Source organism: Anas acuta, chromosome 8, assembly GCF_963932015.1.
Source record: "Anas acuta chromosome 8, bAnaAcu1.1, whole genome shotgun sequence".
Classification (NCBI taxonomy): domain Eukaryota; kingdom Metazoa; phylum Chordata; class Aves; order Anseriformes; family Anatidae; genus Anas; species Anas acuta.
In genome coordinates this window covers 27,235,649-27,261,425 of record NC_088986.1, presented here as the reverse complement: position 1 = coordinate 27,261,425, position 25,777 = coordinate 27,235,649, and the positions used below count along the sequence as shown (strand labels likewise).

The window sequence follows — 25,777 nt, the reverse complement described above, 5'->3', positions numbered from 1 at the left end:
ATCCATTTGTGTTATAGGCTATTCTTCAGGAATCTGCGGTGTTTTGTTAGAAGCCTGGCTCCTAAAATTAAAAGTAATTGTGAAGCTGAGGCAGAATCATAGAATCAGAAGAAATCAAGTATAGCCAAACATAGTACTGAACTCAGAACCACCCAAAGCACAAGCCTACCAGCACAGGAAAAGTTTTTCCTTGCTGGATCAATGCATGCAGCAGGTATAAGGTTTAATATAGCAGAGCAGCACCGGCTGCCTCTCTCAGAGGCAACAATATGCAGTAATCCCAAACTGAAGGTTTTAAGAAAGAAAAATCAAGCTCCTCCACTACAGGAACTCAGAAATACAGGACAGACAATCGCAGCTCTGAGGGGTTTCATTGATGAGAATGCAGATTTCAAGTTTGAAGCTTAAAACAACCTGAATATTGCATGAAAAAGAAACAACAGAGTTCACATTAATTAACAGAGTTCAAAAAGACAGGAAGAGGCACGTCTCTCTTGCAAAGAGAAATTTAACCTTTTGCGGAGTCCATCTACCACTAGTACAAACTCCTTAGCCAGGCACATGGTCTAAGCAAGGCCAAAAACCTCTAAAAGCCCAGTATCAAGCAGAGGAGTCAAGCATGCAGTTGCAAGCTCTGTGTTCCAGACAGTAATAAGCATATTACTGAGGTGTCCTTGCTTAACATCTCAACATCTGTTACACAGCTTTCAACTGCTCCTGGTATAAGGCATGAGACAGAAATCTAGCAAAAGGGAATTTCCCTGGTTTAGTCATTTATTTGTTTTGTTTTTAAACAACTCCTTCAATGGTGAAAGTCAGACTAATGCAAAGACACACATACACTATCTTCACAGTAAAATTAGTTTTCAAAATTTAGTACCCTTGATCTATGATAATAAACATTAATATTATGGTACTATTTCTTAGTATATTGTATTCTTAAATTGTTTTAATTTTAGATTTATTTTTATCACCTTAGAAAGCCTTTACTATTTATATTATGCCTTTATAATTCTTCACAAAGGAATTTTTATTTTACAGCATGTGTAGAAGGCTTTATTGTCTAGTGTGTTAATTTAGTTTTAAGCTATGGCAGATCCAACTACAATATCCTGAGTATGAAACTTCCAGTCTTCCAACTGAATAAGTTAGCAACTTCAATTCTCTGGTTTCAATCAAAACAGGAAGGAAGAACAACAACATTTTATTACAACTTGATCCCTGTCTTTTTTATTATTATTACTATTATTTCAAAATTATTCCATTGAAGAGACAGCACACTCAGACAGCTATGACTTAAGTTTTAAAAACAGTCCAAATTGAAAAGCAAATGCAGATTTTTCTCTTAACTTTGCTCCATATACAAACACAAAGACTCATGCAATAAAAGCAGGATAAGATGTACTGAAGAAACAAGCAAAACAAAAAAAGTAGCCAACACCTATGAGAAAAATGGAAAATGAAACAAAGTTTTAGCTTCAAAAATGTTGCAGATATACCTTGAATTCTCTCTTGAATTCTGACAGAAGTAAATAAAGTGGAACTGTAGCTATCTATCTGGCCTACAACCAAGATGATGATATGAGCTGGATCAAACGCTACATTTATCCAAGAAGCAGTTTGGATGTGGTTCTGGTGGGATCATGCTTAGAGCTTACCCTCAAGAAGACTGTGGATGCAAGTGCCTCACATAAAGACCCCCCACAACGGCAAAGTAGAGATGTTAGAGATGTCTTGTAAGAACTAAAACAAAACAAAAAACAAGAACTAAAACAAAACAAAAAACAAGAACTAAAACACTTGTGAACTTGACCTGATAATCTGTTTAGTTTATGTAGGCACCATAATCCTGGGTGAGGGATCACATGGAGAGCTGCAGTCCCTGCCAGAACCTTGTCTCGACTGCCTATGAGGGAAATTATTCCCTTATTTTAACATTGTAAGGAAGACTCACATTTTGATTAGCAAGCCCTGTCTTGCTCTTTTCCTGGCTGTTGGCCACCACTGAAGCTAAAGTCAGCCACTTTAGAAGTAGAAATAACATCGTGCAAAGAATCATAAAAGGTTATTTCCTAAGTTTTCCTATTAAAAGATACTTTACTATTTCAGGAGTGACTATGTGGTGCCTGACCACCAAAAACAAAACAAAACAAAAAAAAAAGACAGTGAAATGGGAAGGAAAAAAAAAAAAAAAAAACAACAAACAGTTCACTTTCTAGGGTATTTGGAAATACAGATTTCTGTTTTATTTGAACAAAGAACTTTACATTCTCTGGATACATGGGTATCTGTGACTAAGAACCACAGAAAGGTTTGGGTTGGAAGAGACTTTCAAGTCAAACCCCATGCCAAGGGCTGGGACATCTCTAGATCAGGCTGCCCAAAAACCCATCCAACCTGGCCTATTACAGGGAATAACACAAACAAGTGATTCACTGTCTTGTCTTTTACTTCGGTCTTCTGAAAATAAGTAAATAAATAGTTTTTCCATTTCTTCTTTCCTCCATACTTAATCCTTAATAATGGAAAGCCAGTGACAGAAGGGTGGGCTAGAACTACACAAAGCAACTCTTCTGTAGGATCTTGACAATGATAAGACTTAACATGTTAATGTTAGCTGCAGGAAATCTCCAAGGCAAGACTTAATGCCTCCCCAGTAACATTTGTACTATGTAATGCGAAGCCAGAAATTTCAGATTTCTTCATTCATTTTTGTCACTTTTAGAAAAAATAAGGTCCTTTCTGCACTTCAAGGATATATATTTTCCTTTAATTAATTAACAGGTAATGGTTGATGATGATTTTTTTTTCTGATGGTCTTTTTACGCCTTTGGAATTTGAATGTCCCAAATTTATCTAGTTCTATCACAACAAAAAGATGTGCATTTTTTTCCCCAAATTACAAATACATACCAAAAAGCTCACATTTCAAGAAAAGTCTTAAGTCGTTAGTCTTAGGCTTCACTTTATATTTAACTCTGATACCCCAAAACAAACAAAAAAGCTATTTTAAGAGTTTTGAGTCTCCTTGTTCCATGCCCTTTAGATCTTCAACACAGCTTGAAAGCGCTTTCTTCCTTTTCTGTAAAGGCAATTACACTTTCATTTCCCCAAGAAACGAGGCTCCATTATACACAAATGCAAAATCACAAAAAAATGTTTTGCATGTTGAGCTTAGGCAGCAGTATCCTACCAAACCCAGGTCTCTCAAACCACACAGCATTTCATCAGGTACAGTCTGTCCTGACTGTTTGCATGTTTGTTCTAGAAGTCTGTAAGTATAACCTGGAATAGTTATGTACTTACAGCAACACACAAGTCATGTTTACCACATTAACTACACCAAAGAGAACTTACAAAAACACTCAAGGTGGGGAAAAAAAAAAAAAAAAAAAAAAAAAAAAAAAAAAAACACGCACCCCTATATCAAAATTTTAGTTCCATTCTTTACATGAACACTGACTTGAATTCCATAAGTAAGTTAAGGAATTTTCCAATTTCAAAGATTATAAAGTTCTTGTCAATTGATAATAACCACCAGTTAAAACAAAGCATTTCAGGAGTCCAGAATTATCCTGGTGAGAAAACAACTGAGCTACAGTCGCCTGAATTGCTGTTCTTTCATTTGAGTTCTATGTTCACCAGCTCCTGTAGATTCCTAGTTTGTATCATTCTCATGATAGATCACAACTCCAAAATACACTGCAGAAAATCATGCAGTAGAGCAAAAACACAGACCGTTTCAGGAGATGTGGGATCACCTAGCCTGTCCTTGTAGACTACAAAAAAAAAAAAAAAAAAAAAAACATGGAAATAAGGGCAACAAGGTGTTTTGCTTAACAAGTCATTCTTTTCATTGAGATATTTTGACAGATGATTCTCAAAAATATTTATAGCCCAGCTTGAAGGAACCAATGTAGATATCATCTCATCAAAAAACAGTACTTTACTAGTAAGAGTTCACAAACTAGAACAATGGGATGGATAGGAGGAGAGAAGAAGGACTATTATCCCTACAGGTATTAGGAGTTACGAGACCCCCTACAGGGATACACAGAGACAAGTGACATGCTATAAGGCATGAAAAGTATTTGACAGAGATAAGAACCAAGTCTTTATTCCCTCCCTCTGTTCTCCCACTCCAGTCTTAGTCACAAGAACATCCTTCTTTTTTAAAATAACAGTATTGGGCATCATTTTACGATTTCCTGCTTCCAGATGCATAGACAGACTTCAACAAGTTGAAAAATTAATTTTTGAGTAGACTTGCTGTATCAGCACATTTGATACCACACCAAGATCTGAATACACTCAGGTATTTGCAAAATGAGACCCAGATAGTACTTAGAGACAGATACATATCATAGCATTATATTGCAGTGAGAAGCCTTGTGATAATTTAGGTATGAAAGGAGGCCCAAAATCCACATACGGTAATAGAGAAAGGGATACATAGATAGCAGAAACTCAGAGGAGAAAGGAGGATATACACATAGGGGATTTTGTTGCTGTTTTCCTCCTTTAAAAATAAATAAAACCAAAAATCTCCCATTCCCCCCAGTCACCTTTTACAAGATCACTTACACATAGATAACTTTAGTCAATTAAGAAATCCCAGGCTGTTTGCCTGACATTCCCAACATCTCTGCTCTTCACAGGTGCAGGTCTAACACAAACCAGAGCCAATTTCAAGTTCCTTTCTAGTTTAACTCTACCAAGCAGCACAGCTGTGGCAATGGGCTCATTATGTATATTACCTACTGGTTTCACACTTGAATCCATTTTAAAGTCCTCCATGTGCCTCCCTATTAGCTTAATAATGAAGAGCATATCAAAGTGTATGTTGCTAGGTTGACTGAAAAATTCAAAGCACTCCCAGTGAGACAGAGCTGCTGAAACCATCAAATAACAGAGGTCACTGAATTCAGTTCTCATTGTGATATTGTTAGTTATTATGTTCATGACCAAAACCTGAACTTCTGAAGCAGAAGAGGCTGAGTTTTTGTGTCTTTGGTGTTGGCAGATTTGCCATTGAATGTGAGAATCAAAAAGTTAATCCAGGCAATTAGTCGGCTGAACATCATATGCCTCAGCTGTTCTGTACTTCACCCTAAAATCTGATAAGCTCTTATCGTACATTAATTTAAACAACTTGCCTATGAGTAAGGGAGGGGAGTATCTAGTGATTACAGCACAGTTCCTGGACTATTGTGGTTGTAGCTACAAAACAAAATTTCATTATAGTACGTGCTTGACATACAAAGAAACTCAATTTCATTAGCACCTGTAACAATAGCTGTTTAAAAAAAGCAATCCAGACATCCATCAAAATTTGAAAAAAAAAAAATGGAGTTCTTACCTGGAACAAAATTAATATTTCTATACCAAAGGGCAAACATGGCCATATGGATGCAGCAGTTTGTGGCTAGTCTTTGCTGCTGCTTATCTTCAGTACTACTCTTATGCCAATCTAGATAATTCCGACATCAAGGCTTGATTTCCTGGTGTAGATCTGCCCTCACATTCTAGTTTCATTCATCTTGCAGCAAAGATACTGGCTTACAAGAAACAAAAGTAGCTCATACACTTGAGAACAGGAGAGCAGTGAGACAGAACCAAGTAAAGGAGATTGGGTAGTCTAAATTATTTCAGCAAAATCTATTTATCTAAATGATCAAAGAACAGCTTATTATTTCATTGTTTATTGAGTCTGGGAAAAAAAAAAAAAAAGCACAAATTCAGAATAGTATAATTGTATAAGTAGAATAGGAAGTACACAGCAGGACTTTTTTTTTGTGAAAGGCCCAAGATGCCAAGATGAGCATGCCAAACTGAAAGAGGAACTGCTGAAAGATGTCACTTTAGAGAAGTAAGTGGTCAAAGAGATGCAATAAAGCTGTGGGAGTTTAGATAGGTTGTCAATGAAAGGTTTGGAAGCTGGGGTTGAACAGCCAGGCTACTCCAGCATAATGGTTCCCTTGAGTTATTCTAACACAGCTACACAACTGACACTAAAAAGAACCCAAGTGAGGTTGTGCAAAAATAAGCAACAAAACCAGGCTGCCTTTCTAGGCACCTCATGTTTTGTCATGCTGGTGGTGTCTGTAAGAACTTATTAAGAGTCTGGAGTATATTCATCTTCTAGCAGATGAATACCTAATCAAATGGTCTTCCAGCTTCCATTCTCCCACCCACTAGTCTTGACTCAGCATCAGCTAAGTCTGTCCCCTTGGCATAGGAAAAGAAACTTTAGAAGTGAATCTCCTTGCCATGGTCATCACTGCAAGAGACAGGTATGGCTCAAGATGAATAGTGATTTTGTTTTTAAAAGAAACAGATGAGAGTCAATACAACAGCATTTGGCTAAAGAGTATCCTAATATAACAGAAATGCACAGATAATTCAGTACCTCATTTGAGAGAGCTTATATTGTCAAGTACTTTATTTTTTTTTCTCTTCCAGAAAATGAAATATCTTACTACCAACATCCTGAAAGTACAAACTGTAGGGTTATCTCTGGAACCATGCATGTGTTATTTTTGTTATTCATGAACTTTGCACCAATTTACTCAATCACATGTAGGTACCTTGTAAGTCACCATACAGTGTGCAGGCACAGAAAGAACTTTGTTTTAAGAGTCGCAGAGCTTGGATTTGCTTAAAAAAATAAAAAAAATAAAAAAATAAAAATAGTCTGCAGCAGCTCATCAGAACCATTGAGCTGCATACAGATTAAGTTATTTGTGTAGCATATGGAAATGGTTGGCATCTATTTGTCATGGACACTCAGTCTCCAAAGCTTTGGGAAGAGAATAAAAAACAAGTAGAGAGAATTACAGATTGAAGTAAGCAAGCCACTGACATGGAGCACTAGAAGAAATGCACAGCATTAGTTTAATATGGTTTCAGGAAACATATCGCCCAAGGAAAATAGTGTATCTCAGAAATTGCCACAGGACTCTCATCTCTCACTTATGCAATTAGCATAGATTGGTGAGAGTAAGAAAAAAAAGATAAACACTGATAAACATACTTCAACTCTTACCATAAGAATTGTGGCATCTATCTCCCAGCTGTAACATCATCGCACTTAGGAATTCTTAAAGAACAGGAATGCTCTTCATTCAAGGAATGTTTATTTTTTTGGGCAAAATAAAGTTGGCCATGAGCTGAAAGATTTTAATGTATAACATAAAATAGTGGGGAAACTTTTGAGATGAAATTTATTTTCACTACAGCTGATGACCTCTTCCTTCTCAGTACTTGCTACACACAGAGCTCTGTTCTTATCAGGTCTTCCTCAAAGTAGTAGATTCAAGAAGAAACTGACAAGATTTGCAAAGAAATACATAAAAACTATTTCCAAGATGAAACAGTCAGCTCAGAGAAGTGACTGCCAATTACACCTTCTTTTGTTTAGTATTTTAAAATATTTGACTGTGGAAAGAAGATTTACAGAAGTGCACTCAAGAGATTCAGAACTTGGAAGTGGACAAAGTAGTAATTAAAACTATTCTATGCCTTGTTCCATCCACCTAATTTATTCCTGCATTTTAGTTGATGTTGGTGGTGGTTTCAGCCACCTGAACTGTTGATTGTCTCCAGAATCCATGCACAACCCAAGCCATCAACAAAAAGGGGTGAACAGATGTCATATTTGCCCATAAAATAACCTGGGGGAAAATATTAACAGTAGCATAAATATTGTGCCAAAGGGTGAATTTCAGTGACAGGCAGTATTTCCCAAGTAGGGGCAAAGAGAAGAGAGACTTATCATAGTTTATGACCTTGAATTTTGGATCTTATAACAATAGCAGGATCCCATTTCTACATCATAAAATATCAGCTGTAAACATACAAATGTGAAAACTTTTGTGGATAAGAGAAAAATCAAGACCAATACACATAACACAAAATTCTAAAGGATATGAATATATTCTTAAGTACATACACAAGTTCCAATCATGTTACCCAATGAGTGGTTAGCAGATTCATGTTTTTATTTCTTATATAGTAAAAATATAAATTACATCATCTCCTTAAAAACAGCAATGTTTAATGCTCAATTCCCATAGTCATGAGGAGGCCTGTAAATATTTTTATATACTTTAATAGCATCTGATTATAATTTTGTGCTAATTGCTTTAATCAGCCCAACTTGAAGTGTTATAGTATTTTTCCATAATTAAGCAATACCACATGACAAGCAGTGCTTTTTAGAGCTATTATAGTACTTTCTAATGCTATAATAAACAAAGATCATGCATCTTAATTATAACCAATAAAAATTCCACACACATTTAATTATATGCTACAGTGAAATTCCCATAACTTTAAAAAAAATAAGCTCTGTCATGATTATTAAGATGTTGCTAATATGAGCTCACACTAATGGGCTGTGCCCACTATTAATGTCATTGCAAATAGTTTACATCAGGAATCTGTATCTCCAATTTAAATGTTAATGGACTGAGTCTTTTTCATTTATAGCGCAAGAAAAGAATAAAGCCACTCAAGTCAAAGAGGTTATGTAAAACTGCTAGCTAGACTATTACTGGCTCAATCTCTAAGCCTGCAGTATGGAACATATTAAATTCTCACATATTTTACCCCTACGTCCTGTTAATGAAAAAGAAAACAAACAAAAACTGATACCACAGGTACATTCTGCATTGGAAACGGATGTAAGAAAGTTAAAGATCTTTCATGAATTAGGCTGATAAAAGATCACTGGTGTCTTCTGTAAATCATGGGCTAACTTTGGGGAAAAAATAAAAATAAAAAAAATGTTCCAGGTTAGCAAGCAAAATATGGCCAGATCCTAACAAGGTAATGCTATACTACTACCCATCTCTACTGCAGTTCTCAAAGCAATAGCTCTTTCTCTGAGGAAGAACAGTGACATACAAGCAACATTCAGTCTGGAGGTCATTAGTGGATACCTCCACTGACATAATGCTGAAGAGTCCAAACAGATAAGACTTTTTTTTTTGTTGTTTTTAAAAGATGAGTTGAAATTTTATTGCATAAATAATGCCATTACTAAAGTCTGTTATCCCCTCTGTGTTTATGAGGCAATACCTAACCAAATAAACTTTTTTTTCCCCCATTGCCCTTTTTCCTCACTTAACTTCTGCCCTATATTTCTTTCCAACCAATTAGTTTTTAACACAGATTTTTGCAGTATCACTTTATTAGAACTGCAAGAGCTTAGAAAAATCCATATGAAATTCACTATTCTTTTATTTAAGACTGAAGACTATTCTTTTATTTAAGACTCCTCAAGACTAAAGAAAGCATTATTAAAGTCCCAGGAGAAATACCTAAGTCCCATAGAGCAAAGTGAATAGCAAAGTTCTGGACTTGAATTTCTATGTTGCATAAGGAGACACAGTCAATACCTCTCCTGTTTGGGTTACATGTTTAAACAGCCCAATTGGAAACTACAATAATTTAGTGACTTGTCTGCTGATCAGTGTTAGTGCCCCAAGGAGTTTGCAGTGTTTTAAAGAAGATCCTAGACTACTACTTTCTGGGCCACTTCTTAGAGTGGACCCTGTTCTCATGGTTGACTCTTTTCAAACTCTCAGCAAAAAACCCGGTATGTTCCCTTGTGTGACCATCCTACTGTGTTATGCATCAAAGTGGGACAGTTCTAAGCAGAAAAGATGTAATGAATTCTACTACACTTGGTTACGCCTGTGAAATTGTAATATTTACGACTTTTCCCTGACTGCAGAAGCTTTAATTTATGATCCCCATATACGATCTCTTTCTTAGAAGCTACTTCGAGTTTTCCAGGTCATTTTGAAAGGCAAGGCTGGCCTTTGCGGTTTTTCTCTCTTTACATTTCATAACAGTAAACATTGAGTTTCTTGCAAAAAGGTACCAGAAAAGGTGCAGGACAGCCAAGCGCTTAATATCTTCATTTTAACTGGCAAGATTAAAATAAATACATAAAATCTGAAGGTTCTGCAAGTCCCTAAAACAACTAGCAAAGCATAGTTGCCTGAAGATTAATGGATTCCCTTCTAATCCCCTTTCTAACACACGGACCACCATGGACTATCAGTGATCCATGAACCACAGCTGGCCCATCTCATTGTAGACAATCAGGGATTAATACTGTCAAATTGCCAGTCTCCTAAGAGACTGGGACTTACTACAAAAGAATGAGCTTTCACCATGATATTATTTGTGTTACTACCTTGATCTCAAGGTTTTCTGGAAAAAGAGCTTTTTCCACTTCACCACATTCAACCACTGTTATATTAGTGTTTATATTCTAAGTATACATGTAGCAAAGTAGATTTGGTGATACAGCTTTACCACTCTGAGAAAAAAATAGATTAACAAATGTTAAATGCATTCACTGGACACTGCACTGATCCATACATCACATGATAAAGAATCCAAGGAACATTACCAGAGATCAGAAAATATTAGTAAATAAATTTAAGTTTAATCTCTATGTTCCCACTCTTCCTACAATGGTTGAGCACATCACCCTCCGTTTTCCATTTAAGAAATTCAATACAGAAACCCTCTGAATTTAAGATGAGCTCATATCAGACACCTCTAGGTTGGCATACAGAGTTTTTGGAGGGCCTCTTAGGCAGTTCACAAGTTCCTGTTCTTAGACAAGAACCTGTTGGGGGGGGAAGGGAGGAGTAAAACACAGCTTCCACTTCCTCACTGCCTTCTAAATAACGACATTGCCCCCAGCATGATCAATCACCTTAACACTCCTGCTCCAAGGTAATCTCTCTCTGCTATTCCCAGTACCCAGCCCCAGACACAAGAGGACACCCAAAATCTACTTGCAGTAAATCAAGATTTGAAAAATAATCCATTGGGATAAGAGCACCAAAAGAAAAAAATAGGACATAATTGAATATATGGCATTCCTGGAACACATTACTGGTTTAAGAACAGATTAAAATTTGATAACAGTCCAAGACAGGTCTTCCTTCTTATTTTAAAGACTTACTGTGCATTACACTTGTTATTTAAGTTTCTTACCAGTGTCAGTGAGGGAATTGTCAATCAGATGCTGAGTTAAATGTTCTCAATTGCTGAAGAAAAAGGAAATACCTTTATGCATTTTGGGGAAGGGATATTATTCAAATCTACTCCAGAATGACAGTTATAGACCTAGCTTTGGAAACAAGCTTATTAGAAACCTAGCTTGCCCAGGTTCAAACAGCACATTTTGACTGCTAAGAACCATTTAAATCACATATCTGTTAGTCCTACCCTGGAAATTCTTTGGCATAGCTTTCCACAGCTACCTTTGTTTTATCTAGGAGGGAGCTTCAGGAGACATAGCTCCTCTCCCATTCTTTTCCAAATGGTCTAAAAGTTTGCAACAGCACCTTCTGACCCAGGGAGTGTTCTTTTTTACTGGTGTAATAAGGCATATTTCCTAAAAACCCTAGATTTTATTATTTAGCTAAGCTAATAACAACAGTTTTCAATTCACATCAGTAAGAAATACTTTTTATGTTCTCCAGAATTTGCATTGTCTTTCTATAATACCATAAATTACTTTTATGGCACCATAAATAAAAAATAGGAATCATATCCTCTAAGTAAGTCATCATATTTCCAGATTTTCATTAGACTACAACATTGATCCAGACTTTCCAGCTGCATTTTAACAGGAGCGTTACATGACGACTTGTTGCAAATTTTTGATTCTTTGGACATCTGCATGGAATGTACTTCCAAGTCCAATGCAATTTCAATGCTTTCTGAAGTTATGGTTTGCTTATAAGCATCTAGTTAGATACTAACCACGAACACTTCACAGTTAGTAGAATTATTAGTAAAGTCTATTCAGGTAATTTATTTCTACTGAGGCCAAGAGGATTCAACACGCCCCCTGCTGACATAATGAACACCAAAACGTTATCAACCAGTATCTTAAACTTTAGCAAGCAGTACCTTTACAGATCACTTGGTAGCCATGACTTTTAGATTACTTTTTTTGCAGCATTCCTCTTTTCCTGATCTCAAAACTTCAGCCTCTGGTGAGAAAGAGACCAGCCTTACTCTACATTCCCTTTTCATCATTCAGCAGATCATGGCTAACACGCTTCCAGGCTTCCACAAGGCCTGTTTTTGTGCCACTTACTCATACAAGCAGTAACACTTTTCAGTATGAATGCCAGAGCCAGGAATACATAAAAGGAGACAGCTAAAAAGGGAAAGTTGAATAGAAGCTACTATGGTAGTATTTTAATATGACCTAGAAACCAGGAATTGAAACAGTTGCTGACAGCGAGAACTCAGGATCTTGCAGTTGGAGGTTTCATAATTGGCTCTGTGCACAGGGCCAAGAGTGACTGGTTATTTTGTAGGATAGAAGTGGTTACAATAAATTCTTGAAGAGAGGAATAGTTGGAAACACAACCAAAGAACCATTTTAGTAATCTCTCAGCCAAGATTATTTTATTTTTTTTTAAGATATTTTTCATAGCCAGAAAATATTTCAACAATCCATTAGAATCCAGCTATGAGAGCTTATTTTATAATGAGAAAGAACAAATACAGAATATTTGAACGTATTTTATCATTCTTAACTGTACATAAAATATAGCTGGGCTCATTCATATGGGTTAGAATAGCCTCTCTGTTTTCTGATGACTTTTCAACAGTTAGGGTATCACAGAATCAGACAAGCAAAGCAAGATTCAAGGCCAATAACTTGAAATTTTAGAAGAGATGCAATATAAATAAAATTTGTCATTCAATTTTTTTCAATTTTTAATTTTATTTTTTCCCTTTATCTAGAAAATATGAAGGTTTAGAAGTATTTTAAAGGTAATGTATTTGAAGTTTTTAATAGTTAAAACCAAGGCTTTATTTTCCAGTCATCTAAAAAGAACTTAGAACACTGAAGTGTCCAAAGCTTGATAAATTTAATGACTGCAATAACAATGAAGCTATTCAGTTAATTTGCCATGTCTAAAAACACTGATATCCCATATTCTGTGAGAGGGAGGGAAAGAAAGGAAAAAAAAATAATCTGTCCCACTAATTTATCTTAAACAGCTCTCACAGAAACACAGGGAGGAGATAAGCACCTTTTGATGCCTTCTCCCTGCCCAATATCAGCTAGTAGGACTTCACCAGCAGGCACTCCAGAAACACAATGGCTTCCTATTCTGAGTTTGATTTCAAAGACCAGTTCTGTTTCAAATGCAATTTAAGATGGCCGGTTGAAAAAGTGTTTGAGTATGCCAAAGTTCAGAGAAAGAACAGTAAACTTTCTCCTAATAGCTCAGCACAATATGTTGGATAAGGGAGTGATTTTATTACACAGAAGTTTTGGATTGGATTTATTTGTTGTCAGAAGTAAAGACTATCAAATGCAGTTTCAACACGCTGAGGAGAGCAAACACAGGCAATGTTTAGCTATCAGGACTAAATTCTTGATAGATCTATAGAGACAGAAACCTCTGGAAATCTGAAAAATTAATACATTGAATGAGTGGCATTCAGCTGTCTGACAATGCACAAGTATTTAGTGAAAAGATTTTGATCTGCAGAATTTGCTAAGTTATTAACCACCTAAGCAGTTTTTTATAATTAGTCCATCAAAACACTTCATGAAGGCAATAAATAAACTTAAAGTCTACCCTTGTTTTAGGTAGAAATTTCATTGTAAGTGCCTGAGACCATCTCTAAAACATACATATATACCATTTGTCTGTAATGTATTGTAGATCCACTGTCTTCTACTAATAGAATCTGCACAATTGTGGTGACAGCTGAGTGGATTGTTCTTTTGGTTATTAAGAGAGTTTTCATTTCAGTAGCTTGTAAGTTGATCATTTCCTGGATAAGTCATCTTTTGAGTTCAAGAGTCTATTTTCAGTCTACTAGCATCTTTCATTGTATTACTTTACTTTGGAATTACTAAAAATAATAATAATAATCAAAAATGAAAAACAAGAAACAAAAGAGCCAGTAGCACAAGACGCTTACTTCTCACTTGGTTTTGCCTCCCAATCAATCACCCACTAGTCGAAGAACTAGGGTCAGTTGATTTCTATCACTATGGAAGAGTTCAATTTCATAGTACTAAAACTCACCACTTCACAGCAACAGTTTTGATGACACACCAGGGTAAAGCCTGTATAATATAAAGCAGAGGATACCAGGAATGAATACTCTTCTGAGGTCAAGGGAATTGAATTGCATAGAAAAATAAGACCTCAAAAGCAGTATAATAAAGGTATTCAAGATGATGGAAGTGCTCAATAAAATAGAGCTTTAGATATTTTTACACCGATGAAATCAAAAATTTAAAGGATCACTTACCACTCAAAAAAGCAGGAATAGCAAAACATGAGGAGAACTATTAAGCTAGGTAGTTAAAATATAATGCATTATTTGTTTCAGTTATTTTCACAAGAAATAAGCATAAACAGTGCAAATATCTAGAGAAAGACTCCAGAAGATGACTTCCTGAATGGCTCAGACAGCCAATATTACGGTTCCTCGAGGTAGAATTTTATGTGTTTAAAAAAAAAAAAAAAATGGTACTAAAGCTTCACTGAAGTCACTACAGCTACAGAGATCCATCAGGGGGGATATGGCCCTCCTCTAGCAACAGGGTTGTGTCACCACCAGACTGCACGTTGCTTTGAAATGCTTAAATCTGTTATCTTTTCTGGTATCACAATTGTTGCTTATCACTTTAATAAATGGAGTTTTGTGTTGTAGAAAGGGCTGAGAAAGATCTGATGCTAAGGCACAATGAGACAGAGAGAGGCAAATGTAGAGAGCTCCATTTTCAAGAGAGTACCCTTTCAAGGCATTTTCCCTCAGGGCCACTGTAACAGAATGCTGTATTTAAATCAGCGGGTCATGCACCAGAAGATGGTTTAACTGCTAATTAACACTAGATGATATACTGAAAATTCCATGCTAATTAATTCTCTGTAGATTTAAGTGCCCTTCCTTCTATGTCATTTTCAATGAACATATTAACATGAGGAATAGAATGGCATTAATTACTAATTCATATGACAAACATGTGAAGCTATATTAAACAGTTGATGGAGGTTAACTAAAAAGGAACACGTGGGTCAAAGTTGTCAACTGCAGGCCATGGTATCATAAAGATACCACACATTAAAAACAAGAGGGTATATATTACCCATTCAATCATCCTGTCAGTTTGATGTTGTTCTCTTTATATTAGATTTTCTTGCAAGATGATCATTATTCAGAAAATAGGATTCAGCTGTTCAGAATACAATAGTGAAAACCCCTAAAAATGAGAGCAAGTAAATTGAAAGGAAAATGGCAGTGATTGCAGTTTTGATAAATTAACTGCTAACTATCCATACATCAAAACAGTCTGAAAATAGCAAAGAAACTGGGTAGGCACAAGTTTCAGCGGTAGCTAAAGAATCAATATCCTAAATACCAATCCTGCACCATTTCCCCTTTAGAATAAGAGAAGCATTTTAACTCACATACATCATCACCTAGAGCTACTGGTTTAGTATGGCCTAATTTTGAGGTCTGAAACTAACTCAGTTAAAGTGAAATCCAGTCACTAGAAACAAAGATCATGAGAATAAATGCCAGACAGTGCTTATGATCCTAAAGGACCTCAAGCTCCAAGTAAAAACCACAGGTCAGCCCAATTTGGCATTTCAAAAAGCATACAGTAGAAGTGGTTACAACGCTAAAATTACATTTTGTATTTCACATAAGGATACACCTACTTGCATGGTGATTTCTGTAGTTTACAAAGTTGTGATTGTCCCATCCAGTACTTTTCAATGAAGGTACTGTTAAATTATCGTGAGAGAAACGTTACCTGTCAAGGCCTGTACAGTTTATGCTCCTTGTTTGTATAACCACGTGTACTCTCACACACACACTTTTAAACAATTTTATGTGAGGGATTACTGAAGTCTCCTGAAAAGCCAGATTTCAACTTTGATTTTTATTTCAGAGCTATGATAGTCTTATTACTGTAGACCGTATTAGACTGCCAGAAGGGACAAGGAGTTTTACCAAAAAACTGACCATAGCTTTCACAAATGACACCCAAAATGGGATGTAAGATAGTTCACAGATAACAGTGCTAGAGCAACAGGAAGATCTTGATTGCGTCAGCTGTCTCTAATACCTTTCACATTTAGCAAGAAAACCCTTTAGTTTTTCTATGCCTCCAATAACATTACTTCTACAAACATGGTCATTATCTCAGCCATGAGAAGACATAGCTATTCTTTGCTTCAGTAAACAGTATTTGCACCACCACTGACAGTTTCCTACTGCAAGCCAAGTGAATCCCCCAATCTAACTTCGGTGTATTTTTTTTTTTTTTAATATTCAGTTGATCTCTCAAAGTTCTGTTACCTATTTATTTATGATGCCCAAGCATTATGTTATTTAGTCTCCTAATTAAAATTCTAAATATTTAATAATCATTTAAAGTTGACAGAATAGCTTTCAAAGCATTTATGAAAAAGATCTTCTAGAAAAATGTCCTTCCTTTGATTCAGTACTGTCAACTGTGTATATAAATAGTGTCTTTTTCAATTAAAAAAAAAAAAAAGAGAGAGAGAAGAAAAATCATCTCTTCAGCAAACAATGTATTTGAATTAAGAAAGACCACAAAGAAGACTAGCATGCAAATCATTTAAAAGTCAAAATCATACCTCCAACATATGTATTTTTCTATTGGAATTGAGAATTTCTGCTTAATACAGTAATAAAATCATTTGGGACACATCTACATTAGAAATTATGTTCATCTGTAGCTAAGAGCTATAGGAAAGAACAGTGTTAAGGGATTCTTGTTTATTTTTAATAGCATAGTAAATTACAGAATCAGAGAATTTGGAGCAGGAATGCTAGTAAACAAGCTTTCTCCCTTGGACAGCTAAGGTTAAACTCTTATTTTCTCACTGTCTCTGTGGAAAACAGTTGTTTCCTCATTTAGTCACCCTACAGAATTCACACTAATAAATGTTACTTGCCCATACATTCAGATGTTTCATTATCCAAAATGATGTCCTATCTTTCGTGAAAGATGGGGATACAGGCACACCCCTTTGAATACACCCTTTCTGTCTGGCAAAGAGCAAGTCTGAAAAACTTACAGTCAATTCAAAATACAGATTCAGTTATTTAACTCAGCAATGCTACATAGATACTACATAGAAGCTTGAAAAACAATACATACAGAATTTTCAACCTTGCTAGAGAAAATGGCACAACACATGCTAAAAAGAGCTTAAAGCAAGTCCAAAGGAAGCAGAAGTGAGAAGACTTTAAGATGTCTTCTTCAAGCATGTCATCTTCAATCAATGATCAAAGTAAACATCCAAAATTGAAAAGAAAAAGAAAAAAAGTTTTCCCAGAGACATCAGTACATTCCCACCAAATCCAGCACTAGTTAGCCCTTACAGCCAGAAAAAGAACACCAGACAGTCCAGTAAGATACTGAATGCATGGAGGATGAGAGAGGAAATGGGTGGAATGGAAAGCAGGAGAGAATTCAGATTCAGCTGAACCCAATTTGGACTGACCATTCACCTCCAATTGAGTTCTAACTGCTGTACCTGGACTCACTTAAGAAGTGCTTATTTCCTTAATTAAATTTTACATTTTCTGTCTAAGGTATCTGTATCAAAAGGGAAGGTACATTGAAGGTAGTATCCAGCTGTCCATAAGCCCCTGCAGTCAGAAGAATAACATTTGTAGAGATGGCTTATCTTGGCAGAGTAGACCTGCCTTAGGTATTGACAGACTTTGAACAAAGTGTTTAAGTTTGTAATGATAACTCCTGGGCCAGCAGGCGAGTTCCTGGGTAGATTTAGTCAGCAAGTTTTTTTTAACATAGTTATGTAATGACAGACAGGTGGGACTTGCTATTAGCAGAACATTACTATAATTCACAGGCAGCTACATGCCTCACCTGTTTGTCTCAAATGCATTTAGTCTCCTGCAGGTGAGTTACAGGTTATGTTTGTTAAAGACTGACAATGTTCTTAGAATGGATAAGTGAAATATATTGTCTCCAGGTGTACCTTCTACATGCCTCCCCTTCCTTCATCACACCTTTCTCCTTTGGGGGCCCCATGCAAGAGACTCAAGCTCTACTCAAACACTTTCATGTGAACTCTATGTTCGCAGATTCAAAATGGATTTCAGCTCAGCTTCCTCACTCCCATTGCAGCCTCCATCACCTCTGCTGCTACTGTCACAGGTATTGCCTATCCACTCAGCGAATATAAGACAGAGAGAACAGCATAAACAGATGAGGCTTGCAGACTGACTTCCTCATTACTAGTGTGCATTTTACTAATGAGGAGACAACAACAGGACATCCTAAACCCCCTTCCCACAGGTGCTAAGCAGAGAAGCTCAGTCACCTTAGGCTTTTCTAACAGGTTGTGCCATTTTTCAGGCTTGAATAACTCTAGTAGGATCTATGTTTTCTTAAACATAGTTTTGTTTTTGAAAAGTACCTACTGAAATACTTAAGGGGAATTTGTGTTTTGTTCTCTGATGTTGTTTGCGTTTTGTGTTTGCTTTTTTAAAAGCGAAAGAAATAATTTATCTCAGTGAGGCACATTTAAACACAAACGAGCCCATTTATAATCCAAAATTAAGGAAGTCAAAAGGTATTAATTCTGTTACAGATTTTTCATACATCTTGTATGAATGCATGTTTGCCACTTCAAAACAAAAACAATGGGGTTTCAGTTTTTTAGGAAATGTTTCATTATGGGATGAAGGGAGAAATTCAGCACCCATACTGAATACAAGGATGAAAGTTATGGATAGATTCAGAAAAATGTAATACTTTGTAACTGACTGCACAGGGGAACCACCTCAGCCCATTTTGGCCCCAACTCTTCTGCCGGAGAGGAGGACCATAGGACCATTGTACGTTATCTTTTTCAAATAGACAGCGTCTGACATAAAACATGCAGGACTTCTCAGTATCTTTTCATCATTTTGCATGCAATTAGGCAGTCATGAGCTACATGTGCTTTTGAAGGCTCCCAGCCTTTACATTTAACATGCACTGAGTTTGCTTAGATTGGTGTAAAATGCAAGATATAGCCTCACACTTCTTAAACTTGAACTCCTCACAGCATCAAAGATCTCACAAACGCACACAAATCAACATCTACAAGCATCTTTTGTACCAGTTAAGGAGTAGGGGGTTAGCCTTGAATAGGTAACACTACTCCAGTAGGTTTTTGCATGCAAATTCATCTGTATGAGATCTAATCTTGATCTTCTCTTCACCCTAATCTCTTTTTTTTCCCTCCTTCAAGTAATGCAGTCTTTGAGAACACATCTATATGGAAATTAGTTCTGAAGATTGTTGTAATAAATACCTGCCAAGTATATAATACTAGTAGAATTTACATTTCTTAAATATGAAGAATAGGATTAAGATATGGAAAATTAAAAACTATTTCATATGTTACACTTTTACACTGCTAAGCAGAGTACCAGTATATTTTTTTTATTTAATAAAAAAATATCATCCAAACTTCAAATAAGCAAGATGGTTCAGCCACAGCACACCACAACTAATATGTCCACCTTTCTAACAGTACTGTTCACTACAAAACAAGCACCCAGGGAAGCTAGGCCTCCATGAGACATTTGTGCATGTCTTTTTATTTAAACGTGCATTTTACATAGATCGTTTCTCAAGTACTTACCATTATCTTCTTAGACCAAATTAAACAAGCTCTCAAGTTTCTGTCAGTGCCTTAGTCCATCAACACTACATGAGGTTATAATAGTTGTTCGGATCACGGAAATTCATTGCGAAGTTCTATACTTGAGACATTTAATAGTAAAAGGAATTAATAAATTTCTGGACTTGACAACTAACAAAAAAGGCTGTATTTAGATATTTGTATATGTTGTCTAAAACATGCAAGCACATATTGACTACTTAGATCTTGAAAGCTGAAGTTACTCAGTCTAGTCTGACCAGGGTAATGTTATTATATAAAATGAAGTCCAAACAGCTCAATTAGAGTTACAATCAGTGGCTTCATTTTGCCAAAATCAAAGCCAACAACGAAGACAGTGTGTATTCAAATCAAGGAACATGAATTTCCTAACAAAATCGGATAACTTTATGTTTCTGTCTGAACTTTAATGCATAGGAAAAACGTTTAAACACCCCCATCAGCAACACCTCGGGGTGCAATTGCGTTTGAGGGCAGGTAGCACCAATGTGGCCAGGGCTTCTGCACCTATCCTTCTACCACAGTCACTTTGCAACACATGGGCTTGCTCTGCTTCCCTTAGAACTGGGGTGCCCAGACCCCATCCTGCCCATGCTTGTAGTCCCACTGCTTCCCAGGCTACACCAAGGTGGGGGGCAAGCTAAACACTCCAGCTTTCCTTTCCAGGAAGGAAAAGGCTTTTCCAAAATGCATTACTCCTCTAAATTACCTCCTGCAATTAGTAATAGCTAGATTTTCCCTCTCTGATCTCCTTCCCGCTCTTTCTCTGGTCCCTGCTGTTGTGGGCAGCTGATCTCCAGCCCACAGGTGGGGCCCATGCTGCCATAGGCACCACATGGGGCAGGGTTTGCTCTGCTGCCTTTCCAATGTCATTCTGGGAGCTTGGGGAAGCAGACAGGGCCTTGTGACTCCTCAACTCTTAGAAAATCAAAAAATTATAGAAAAATCAAAGCTATCGATGTAACACGGGGTGAAGCTTTTTTGCTCTTTAACTGAGCAGACCTCTCAGTGTGAGCAGCAGGAATTTTGCTCACCTGAGGGCTAAAGAATTTGGCTTGGAATATATAAAACTTAAGGTGCCTTATGAAAAAAGGTATTTATGAATTTACTAATTTATAGTGCCAAATTAGAAAGCTCTTATTCACTAGCAATTATTTCAGGTTATTTGACTTCTTTTCCTTTCATTTTTGCCCTGGAGTGTGAAGACATTTTCCAGTGAAGGTTAGCATGGAAAGAAGCACTATAATCTCACTGGTCTCTATTTTTGCATGAAAACCAAGAGCATGGCTATCAATAAACTGTTAATGCGAGCCAAATTTCCAGGCAGCCCACCACAGCCACCCCCCTAGCAGTGGTTTCTCTGGGCACAGCCACACCCTGGCAGAAGCTGGCTCCCCTGTACAGTGTTTGATCTCGTCTGTTGAGTTTCCCTCCATCTCTACTATAGCTTCTTAAACTTTGATTCCTGCAGGAATCAAATTTAATCTGTTTCAGTATATTTTATGCTCCACTGATTTATTCAAAGCTGAATAAAAGCATTGCAGTACTTACGTTTTCTATTTTATTTTTGGAACTGTATTATTAGTAGCCCCATTCAGTAACTAGAATAACTCGAGTCAAGCAGATTAAAAACCCAAGCTACACCTGTGGTATTCAGCTTGCACTTTAATCTTATCCACTACATTAAAAAAGGTCTGGATAAAAATGAGACAGATTAACCTATCACTCGTCTTACAGAAGTGTCTTTATGGTAAAAGAAGATCCAGTTCTACAGCAAGTCTGGTAAATTTTGCCCTTCTTTTGCTGGAAAATATCACCCCTGTACCAAAGTATTCCATTTCACTGTACAAAACGAAAAAGCCATTTTGAGCTCTACGTGCAAAAATGTATCTTCAATACATACCCAAAAGAAAGGAAAAACACTGTATATCTTACATTTCATTGATACCAGAAGGAAAATGGAAATGCTTTTTTCTCATTGTTTAATTTGTGTTCTCTAACATATAGAATTATTATCCAATACTCCTTTTTCAGTGAGATTCCTCCACTTCTATTTCTAGTCCCACTCTGCTGTTCCCTAAGTTTTCTGGTTTTAATATAAAATAAAACTGAATAAAGGATAAAGATGAAAGTAATAAATAATATATCTAAGAACAGCCTTAATATAACATGCATATTTGTATATATACATATATGAGATGATCAGCTAGTAAATATTTTATTTTGCTTTGTATAGGGTAGAATATATCTAGATGAGCTCAGACAGATTGAACAATAAAATGAACCTGACAAAATGGGTTTTAAGTCAGGAAACAGAACAGTAAAGCAATTTCCTGAGTTATTTAAATGCTTTCATTGGAGAAATGTCATTACATACTTGAATTACACTGGAATATAATTATATAAACACCACAAATAACAATGTTTTACCAAGAAAAACAGAAGTTTAGAGAGGAGAATTATTTCCTGATATTTTTCTTCATTTTAAGAAATGTTCTGCTTGTTATAAGAAATAAATCAAAAGAAAGGTTTCAAATTTACTTTACTAGTCCATGTCCTTAACACTTACACACATACTTATCTTTAAGTATATGATATGTAAATAGCTCCCCCCCCCCCCCCCCCTCCAGGTTTAAGATGGGTTTATGCAGCCCATATGCAAAAGCCTTCCCCCTGATCTACTTTGGTGACCTTGATCAGAATTTCAGCTCCAAAATTTAGCATCACCAAGGATTTTTATGAACAGACTGTTCATGAGCAATTAATTTTAATCTTTTCATAGGTAAAGCCAGAGGACTTCTTCTTAGCTTTGGTATTACATACGTTAACAAATCTTCACAAATATCTCCTCAGTGTGTCTAACTGAAGTGAAAGATTGCAGAACAATATTGTCCAAAATCAGACAGGATATTGAATGATCTGAGAAATTTGTGTTTACTTCAGGAAGTTGAAGTTCAGCAAATTTCAACAGCCTCAGATGGTTAGATGAGAAAAGAAACGTAAAACATGAACAACTGAATATTCAATATCACTTAGAAATTCTCTATTAAATTTGTTATAGTAGAGCACAAACTTACACGTTAGTTAGCATCCATCTAACCCCACTAATTTTAGAGATCCCCACAAAAAGATGGAGTGGGATTAGAGCCTTTTCCAGCCCCAAAATTTGCATCAAAATTTAAAAGCCAGCTGTGATTTTATCTTGTTGCTTTCTCGTCAACCCAAACAACCCAATTCATACCATACACACATTATAAGCCAATGCCACTTTCCTTCAAATAGCAACAGTTCTATTGCTCTAGCAGGACTTTAAGCCATACTCTATCATATTGCAAATTTAAAAGGAGGCCTGTATGAACATAATTCCAGTTTAAATACCTGTACTTCTTCATGAATTGTTCCATAAAACAGTATGTTATGACCAACCAACTCACCTCCTCAAAGCAATTTCTGTCTTAAGCTTGGCTTTCAGGGAAGATTAATTCCAAGTAAAAGATGAGGAACCTTCTCCCCAGAAGCATACAGTACCAAACTGAAGAATATCCATGCCTCCTCTTCCCACTTCCATAGTCCTTACTAGTAACATTTATATCCAGAAAGTGAGTTGGAGATAAGAAAGACTAAATCTCAGTGTATGCCTTTTTACACCAGCCCCTGCTACAAATTCCCACATAAATCAGTCATTCAGGCTTCTTTCCCCCCCACGGCAGCAAACATGATTTCCTACAGTGTTCATCTGAATCTACAACTAGTCAACAGGTCTAAGAATTCACATTCTCAACTTCCTCTGTGCCTCAGTTTCCCCATTTACAAAAAAGAGATAATAGTAATGCCCATCTATTTTAAATGGATATTATCTTTCAACTGTTTGAATAATTGTTCTGTTTTACCAAATGACTGTTTTAAATAGACCGCTCATTAAAGCTAGTTCAAAAGAATACACCTAGCAAAATGCACTGGATAATTTATTTGTATTACTATAAGAATTAACTTTTAACCTGTAATATTCAGAATAACAGACAACAGCTATACAAAATAAAATATTTTAAGTATTTATGAAGTTTTTATCCAAAATTTTTCAGTCTAACATTTTTAAATTATCAACTGTGTTTTTACGGAATTGGTCTTGTTTTATTCATTAGCTCAAATTTACTTATCAGCAAAATAATAGTGCTTTTTCAAAATGAGCCATAAGTTGAAAATTCTACCTAAAAGGAATTATTTATTGTTTCCTAAATATATTTTCTTACACTTACAAGATCTGTCGGTGCCACAGTACCATGCCCCGTAGTTCTGTGTGTTATGTTCCAACCTCTGTCTGAAGCTGATGTTTATCTTGCATCTGAGACTTTTGTTTATACAATTCTAGAAGCTGACAGTGACAATCTACACATTAAATATCATACCAGTTTTATGGATCTGTTTTTGGAAAATAACATAGGGAAAAAAAAGTGTAGGTTTGCACTTCATTTTTATTTTTTATTTTTAAAGTAATTTATTCGCAAAAGTTATCTTGAGTATTTAAAATGCAGTTAATCTAGCAAAAGTCTTCGAAAGCTTTATTCCTCCTTATACAGAGATGAAACACTGACATTCAAAGAAATGAAAAGAAAGTCAAGTTAGACTACCATAATCCCTCAGGATAGAGAGAATTTCTGTTGAAGATAAATAAATCAAATACAAGGGGAAGTGAGGTGAAGTATAATGCCATTTGGGGAAAAAAATTAAGGCAATAATATTATTTTCCAAGCATTGGCATATACAAGCATTGGCCATCAACAGAAATATCTTTTCCTTCGTAGTACATTTATTTATATCCCAGTACAAAAGTTATGCATGCATAGCATAGAACAGAAAAAATGTGTTTCTATTATGAAGAGAATCTATATTTACTATTGTAAAGGATTCAGATTGTGCCTATTTTAAAATACATACTGTCCTTAAATAAACCAGTCCACTCGATCATTAAACGTTAAATCAGTTAAAGACAGAATTTTTGGAAATTCAAAATGTGGAGATGAGTTAAACTGAGTTGTGCAGCAGCAACAACACTTGTTGCTGGAGCACATCCCATCTGCAATCTGACTCACATAAGAGACAACATGCTCGTGTAGGGTCCCTGCGCACTCTGTAAAAAAGATGTTCGATTGACCAGCTTGCAGGAGGTCAACTCAAACTATACAGAAGGACTCAGAAGAAAAATTTACACACCAGATGTGCTTTTTAATTGTTATTAATTCCCTATTTGTCCCTGACTGACTCTCAAGAAGTATCCTGTCAGAGGGGTGAGGACCCAGCATACAAAAACAATCAAATATTCCAGGCATAGAAGACAAAATTTAAAGAAATCATAGAAGTACAAAGAAACTAAAGTAATTTTTGTGTTTGAGCATACTGGAGTATGGATATTTGGATTCAAAATAAAAATCTTTCTTCTTCCTAAAACGTCTGTTAAAGTAACATAACATGTTTCCATAGTAATAGGATTGGAAGGTACACAATTCTTTGACAGTGGAGACTGTCTTAAATAAATGGCAGAGGAACACTCTATGAGATTATTTAAATCAGTTAATAACAGTGTTTTTAATTTCTAATTCTCACATGGCCCTGATTTAATAGAGTCCATCCATAAGTTCTCCAAAGGTTTTAATGCTAGCTACATGGAGGCAACTGCAAGTGGAACTACATGACAGCCAAAGGGGGGATGGGGAAAGCCAATTAAAGACAGGAAAAATGTGGAGAAAAATCATGCTGTACTCAATTTGTTCAACTTGCAAAGGCCACAACTCACATCCTTGAGCACTGCAGGGTTGGTTATAGATGACCATACTCACCTTTCCAGTTTTTGTTCAAATTGAAGTCAAGGCTGTAAACATCCAGGTTTTCTGAGGATTTTCTGCAGGAGAAAAGGAGAAGAAAGCTAAAGTCACTCGAGCAGCATGTCTACATATGGCTCCATAAATATATTTCAACCACTTAGAGAAAGCTTCTCCTAATCTTCTGCTATTCTTGTATAT

At 36.0% G+C, this 25,777-nt stretch overlaps 2 long non-coding RNA genes across 4 annotated transcripts in view; both read right to left on the bottom strand.

The window, feature by feature from the left end:
- Positions 1 to 25,777, bottom strand: part of LOC137860421 (uncharacterized) — a 135,257-nt gene that overhangs the window by 108,975 nt on the left and 505 nt on the right. The window contains exon 2 of one of the 3 annotated variants that reach the window (XR_011098902.1): positions 25,595 to 25,656. This is a non-coding gene — a long non-coding RNA (uncharacterized lncRNA). Of the gene's footprint in view, positions 1 to 4,584; positions 4,699 to 17,597; positions 17,818 to 25,594; positions 25,657 to 25,777 lie in introns of those variants that run through there. The other 2 variants (XR_011098903.1, XR_011098901.1) reach the window with 2 other exon arrangements.
- LOC137860160 (uncharacterized) lies at positions 18,637 to 20,573 on the bottom strand. Its single transcript, XR_011098754.1, has 3 exons — positions 20,470 to 20,573; positions 19,722 to 19,837; positions 18,637 to 18,956 (listed from the first exon to the last, which is right to left on the bottom strand). It is a non-coding gene; the product is annotated as an uncharacterized lncRNA (long non-coding RNA).